Source organism: Gossypium hirsutum, chromosome A02 (assembly GCF_007990345.1).
Source record: "Gossypium hirsutum isolate 1008001.06 chromosome A02, Gossypium_hirsutum_v2.1, whole genome shotgun sequence".
Classification (NCBI taxonomy): domain Eukaryota; kingdom Viridiplantae; phylum Streptophyta; class Magnoliopsida; order Malvales; family Malvaceae; genus Gossypium; species Gossypium hirsutum.
The window spans coordinates 65,401,480-65,407,719 of record NC_053425.1 but is presented as its reverse complement, the minus strand read 5'-3'; the positions used below and the strand labels follow the sequence as shown (position 1 = coordinate 65,407,719).

The following is a 6,240-nucleotide window of genomic DNA, read 5'->3' as shown; positions in this document are numbered from 1 at the left end:
AGTTTGAGCCTCATCTCGCGCGGGAGTGGCTGGGTTTTTGCTGCACGCATGGGGAAGGAGTTGGAGTCTGACCAGGACTCGTAGCAGCGTGCTGAAGCGGTGCAAGCAGGTGGGTAAGGCTGCTCTGATCGGTTGGGGAGTTTGAATGAAATTAGAGAATTGAAATTTAAAAAGAATTCCTATGCCGAAATGCACTCATTCGGCCATAGCTAAAGAGTGCCGAATATTTTAGGCCTTTAGGATTTATTTTTTTTCCTTCTTCTATTTTTTATTCTTTTCTATCCTTCTCTCATCTCTTCCCCTCTTCTCTTTTCTTTCTCCTCTTAATTCTCATCCTATCTTTTTGTCGAACCTAAATCCTTCATATTCTTCTTCTTTTCTCTCTTAAATCCTCAACAAACTGGTTAGCCGAATTTCCATTGAAGCCAAACCTCGTATCTTTTCTTTCAAAATCGAAATCTTACTACTTTGAGGTACTACAAAGGCCGAACCCTTGGTTGAGTATTTTTCCCTTCTTGTACGGTAGTTGGATCTACAATCGATTGGGAGTAGTGTCATAACAATATAGGTAAACGCTCGAATCTTTCTTTCGTTATTCATGAATTAAGGTAAAAGCCGAAAAACCGCTATATGCAAAGGGTGCCTGTTGATTGTACTCAAAAGGTTTAGTGGTGATATCTGATTTGTTTTCCTATAGTGTGGATTAAAGGCTACTAATCGAAGGCTTGGATATTTGGAACGACCAGAAATAGATCTAGTCCATTTTTTTCGGCAAAGGTAAGAACACTAGTGCCTAAAGTGTTAATGGTCGATTTTTAGTAAGGAGTTTTGCAGATAAGTTGCTATGGATTCATAGTTAACGTATTAATAATTGATTGTAGGCAGTTCGTGTGTGGAACTCGTCAGCGTTTCGTCACAAACAGGTGTGTAAACGACACCCACTCATAGACTAGATCGGTAAAAGCCGAAAAGCCGGCATTTATGAACTTGCGAGCGTGCGAGCGCTTGTGAGGTGGTTTGGTTGTTAATTTTGATAATCGCAAGCAGTATGATTGCAGAGTGCGTAATTTCGTGCACTTCGGTATATTTGGGCTTAATGGGCCGAAAATAGGTTAGTGGGCCAACGGGCCCAATTCGGTAAAAACGCTTGGTAAGTGCTTCTGTTAATGTGTTAATGGTTAGAATATGTATGTAAACTCTAGAATAGTAAATTTTATTAAACTACCCCTAAGTATGAAAATTACCGTTTTACCCTAGGTGCTAAATGACCGTTATACCCCTAGGGTTAATTTTGACTGAAATACATGATATTCTGATTCTGTTTGTTATATGCCATGACATGTATATCTGTTGCATGGGGTTGGGTTTTGTTATGGAGGAAGAACCCGTTCTGGTGGCTGTGCCACATATTTTGATATAAGCAGCTTTGCTGTGGATTATAGTTAGTGTCGCAATCGGTGCTAACACTGTAAGTGTAGGGATGGCGTGGGTGATTTATTCCCTACAGGAAGTGTAGGGATGGACGGAGGCAAGTGTAGGGTTGGATGGGGTTATCATGAATTAATCATATGAGGCTATTTTGTTATGGGCCAACTGTATTGAAATGGGTCCAACTGTGCTGATATGGGCTAGGCCCAGTATACTCTGTTACTGTAAGGGGCTATGGCCCAGATTAATACTGATATGGGCTAAGGCCCAGTTAACACTAAATTCTGAATAGGGCTTAGGTCCAGTAAAGCTTGAACTGATTTGGGCTCTGGTTGGGATACTTTACACACTGAGTTTTCCAAACTCACCTCCCTTTTTCCCATCTTTGTAGGTGAGCCTTAGATCGATGGACTTGGAGCTGGGCGGGATTCAGAGTGGCCACGAAGATTAAGTTTTGTTTTCTTTAAAATAAGTTTTGCATTTATTATTTTGATTATTTTTATTCTGGTTAAAGTTGTAATAAGGCCGCTCTTTTTATTATTTTTAATATTTTGGGTTATTAAATTGGTTAGCTCTAGGGCGCGTTTTATAAAAGTTATTTATTTTTAAAATATCACGATAACCGAGCAAAGCTTCCGCAATGTAAATGTTTTCAAAGGAAATAAATATTTTAATTAGACTTAAACTTAATTTGTTGTTCGTGGACAAGTAATAAGCTTAAAGTGTGGCAATGGATGTATGCATGTCTAGGATTGGATCATGGAAGAGCTAGGTACTTAAGCAGTCTAATTGACTCACCTACCTGGTGCGTAGTATCCATTCACTTTAAGCCATGACAAAGAAGGTTTGATTTTTTTCAATACTTAACTATTTTTTTAAATAACATGTTTCTGCCACTACAAAGGTTTACAAGTTTTCAAAGTTTCCCATAAGATTTTACAAGGTTGTTAACAATGCTTTGATTATTACAATGCATCACATTTTGGGAAAAAAATAAGGCTAAGGTTTTATTCAAGTTTAAACGGTAAAAGTTTCTAAACATCAAGAAGGGTTTTCAACGAAAACATAGGTTTCGAAAAACACTTCAATGTGACACGCCGAATTCGGTCGTAATGTCTGAGCTGGGTTTGGGGTGTTACATTTTCAATTTATAATCCCTATCAATAATATCTCAAAATAATCCATAAGTATTCATACATTGAAAATTCAACTAAAAGTACATCAAAGTTTCAAACATTACAAGTTGAGTATTTTATCTCGAAAACATAGGTGTCTCCCCTTATCTAAGTGATTACCTTTGATCAAAATATCACAGAGTTTAACATCCTCACTAAAGATTCACTCAAATCACTCAAGTTGTTTAAGGACATTAATTAAAGCACTCATTAGTCAATATGAAAAGTTATTACCATAGGCTTGCTTGAAAATCAAATCTCCACCGCTATATATTGAGTTGATACATCAATCAAAATGGTCTTTAGAGGGTTGTAACGTGGCTTTGGTTAGGGGGTGTGGTCACAAGCTGAAGGAAAAGGTTAGAATCGAGATTAAATTGAAAAATTACCTAGCTGAAAAATAAGTAGTCATCCATTGAATACAAGTGAGCTTCTTCTCAGAATATGGAATTAACACTCAAGCTCAGAAATGATGAATTACTATTAATATGTGATGAAGTATTTTTTTTTAGAACAAGTAAAATACATAGAAGAACAAAAAATAGCTAAGCAATTAGTTCAAATAAAATCTCGACAAAAATAGATATCGAATTAGGGGATTTCAACAACAATGGGTTATGGGTTAATATTAAGGGTAAATCAATTAATGGCTTGTAAAATCATAAAGTAATTAAAATAGGGATCAAATTAGGGGATTTCAACAATAATGGGTTATGGGTTAATATTGAGGGTAAATCAATTAATGGCTTGTTAGGCTCAAAGGGGTTCACTAAGGGTCAATTATGAAGGTAGGCTTTTGTGGAGTGAGTGGGTTAAACCTAAGTACCTTTATCATCTTGACATATCAAATCAAATGGTGTGGTCTTGACATGCATAATCAAGCAAGTTTTAGAATAACAAATCAATATTAACACACTCAAAGCAACAATAAAAGTGAGCATGAAAGAAATAATAGATGATCTAAAGGCTCAAGATCTTACAAAAATTATGGTTTTTTTATGTTCAAACTTGTGAATTTTAACTCACGATAATACCTAAACTTAGGGAAACAACCTAAAAGTTTATAATTCTTCAAAAAACAACTTATCATGCTTGATTCCTTAATGTCTTAAAGTTTAAACAATCAATGCATAAATGCCTATGTTTTAATTCAAGACATATAAAAAAATCAGAAATTAATTAAAATTCATTCTAATAGTGATATGAGTGATTCACGTGAGAATAAGACAAAATTCAGGGATTTCTAATGATGATATGAAAGACTCCCCCACACTAGAGATGTACATTGCCCTCAATGTACAAAGATAAATATATTGAAACATATAGATATATAACCATAGGTTAGGGAGAGAAGTGAAACTTCCTGAATGATGAATGAACTCCTTTAATTGGAGTTATGGAGAATAATCAGCCAAAGCAATGATGAGAGTGGAGGAGGATACTCCGGTGGTGGTAGAGGTTCATTAGTCCATAAGCCCTGCGCCAGAAGAATATTATATCTGGTGGTAGCTATGGTCATGGTCGAGCAAGACATGGTAGTCGTGGAGAATCTTTCCCAGTGGAGTTTTGAGTTCCTATTTGATGATGAGCTTTGGAGCTCTTTATGATTGTGATAAAAGCAGGAACTCTTTAGGAAATATATTGAAGCATAATTACTCGTAATAAAATAGCTAAAACTATAAATTATTCAATAAAAATTATAAAAACTAAAATTAAGATAATATTAAAGGAAAATAAAATAAAAAAGTACTTAAATAAGATAAATAAAGATAAAAGTGAAAATAAAAATAATAAATAAAAAGTTTTTAAACATCGTCATCACCGAATGGTTCGCGAGGTGGTGGTGGCGATGAGATGTGGAAGTGCTGACAAATCTGATGTAAAGTCGTATCAATGTGATCAAAGCGCTGAAAACATTATTGCTCAAATAGTGTAAGGCGCTAAGAAATGTCAGAGTATGAAGCCGCCGCATGAACTGGACGATGGATGGGTGGTGGCTGAGACGGTGGGTCCTCATGATGTGGAAGGACATCATCAGTAATTTCCTCTGGGTCCTCCTCCTCGGTGGACTGGATGAGGCAGTACTAAGGAGGGTAGGTGCCACGTCGTTTCTTGATCATCCTCATGTTTAGCATGCTCGAGATGCCCTGTAGGGACATCTGGTCGATGAGAGTGAGGGAGGATGATTGTGCTGCTGTGTTGAGGAGCCCGAAGTGTCGTGCCAATCTAGTCACATAGGGCTCGATAGAGATGACCCCCTTCCGATGTCGTTTCATCTGATGGCAGACGGCGAGGGCGATGAAGTAGGCAAGGTCGAGGACTTTCCCGTTCGCTATTCTCCATAAGAAGTAGGCGTCGTGGGCGATGCCGATGCCGGTGCTCTCTCGTCTTCTCATCAGAGTGTGAGCCAAGAGGTTGTGTGGGTACCTCAAGGATAGAGGGAGAGCCGATGCCTTGAAGCGGCTAGGATCGTAGGTGGCCGAGGTAGGGATGAGGTCCCTCCAGCACTTTGAGGGAGAGTAGTGGATGTGGCGATGGAGGGTGTCGAGTTCATTGTTGTCCATGAACTCCTCCGTGTACAGCCCTAGTGCAATCCCAAACTCGGGTACACTCAACTAGCGCACTAGGCCACCAAGGCAGAACTGGACCGTTCCAAGATCGTCGAAGTTGGTCATGACGGTCTGAAGATGCAATGTCGAGCAGATTTCCAATGTGAACTCGAGATACGTTGGCTCGATGATCTCAAAGAAGAGCCCCCACAGGTCAGTCGTTAGGAGGGCTCGGACCGTGCTAGCCAACTAAATTTGTTCAAGTGTGGCCCAATCAATGCAGCAATCCACACCTAAGGGTCGGGCCCGTAATGTCTAAAATAGCTCCTCCTAGGGTCCCAAGGGGAACTCGAGGAAAGGGTGACGGATCTCACCGGTAGGACCCGAGGATGATGCTGCTCCTTTCCTCTTCTTAGAGGCGGGGATAGCGGTCTTCTTACCCCGTGAGGATGACATTGTATATCTGTATTGAAAAGTTGAAGCTCAACCAATATGTCCCAAGAATAGCATGGAAAAACAAAACTGAATAGAAATATTTCATGAGACTTGCGTATTAGATGAAGAGAACAAATCTAAAACAATTAAAGAAAATATATCAAGTTATTAAAATGGGACTATGAGAATAACAAGACGGGTATATCTAATGTATGAATGCATGTGGGTAAGCATAAAATCCATGGAAACAAGAAAGATAGATGAATGTAATATGAAAAATGGCAAAATTCTTTAATAATAAGCATGAGTATTTCTATTATTCTACTATGAATGTTCACTTAAAATAGTCAAATGGATTAGAGAAAACATGAAATAGACAAAATATTTAAAGAAAATAGAGAGCAAAGAGTAAACAAACACAAAATGGAGAACCTTGGGTCGTCGGAACAGTGTTGTAGGCAACATACGGGCGTGGCAGGTAAGGCGTGTGGAGTTGCAGCAGCTAGGGTTAGGGATTTTTAGGGAGGGAGATGATGAATAGTGAGGGTTTATATAGATTTTGGGGCACACGACCGTGGGGCACGCTCGTATGCCCCAATTTTTACCCGTATGTTTCCCGATTTTTAAATTTAGGCACGTCTGGCATTCACCCG

The 6,240-nt window shown here is 38.6% G+C and overlaps 1 long non-coding RNA gene across 1 annotated transcript; it reads left to right on the top strand.

Annotated features, from left to right (window-relative positions):
• Positions 1–507: 507 nt before the first annotated feature.
• Positions 508–923, top strand: LOC121212713 (uncharacterized). The gene is made up of 3 exons (XR_005908032.1): positions 508–568; positions 698–777; positions 882–923. It is a non-coding gene; the product is annotated as an uncharacterized lncRNA (long non-coding RNA).
• Positions 924–6,240: the final 5,317 nt, after the last annotated feature.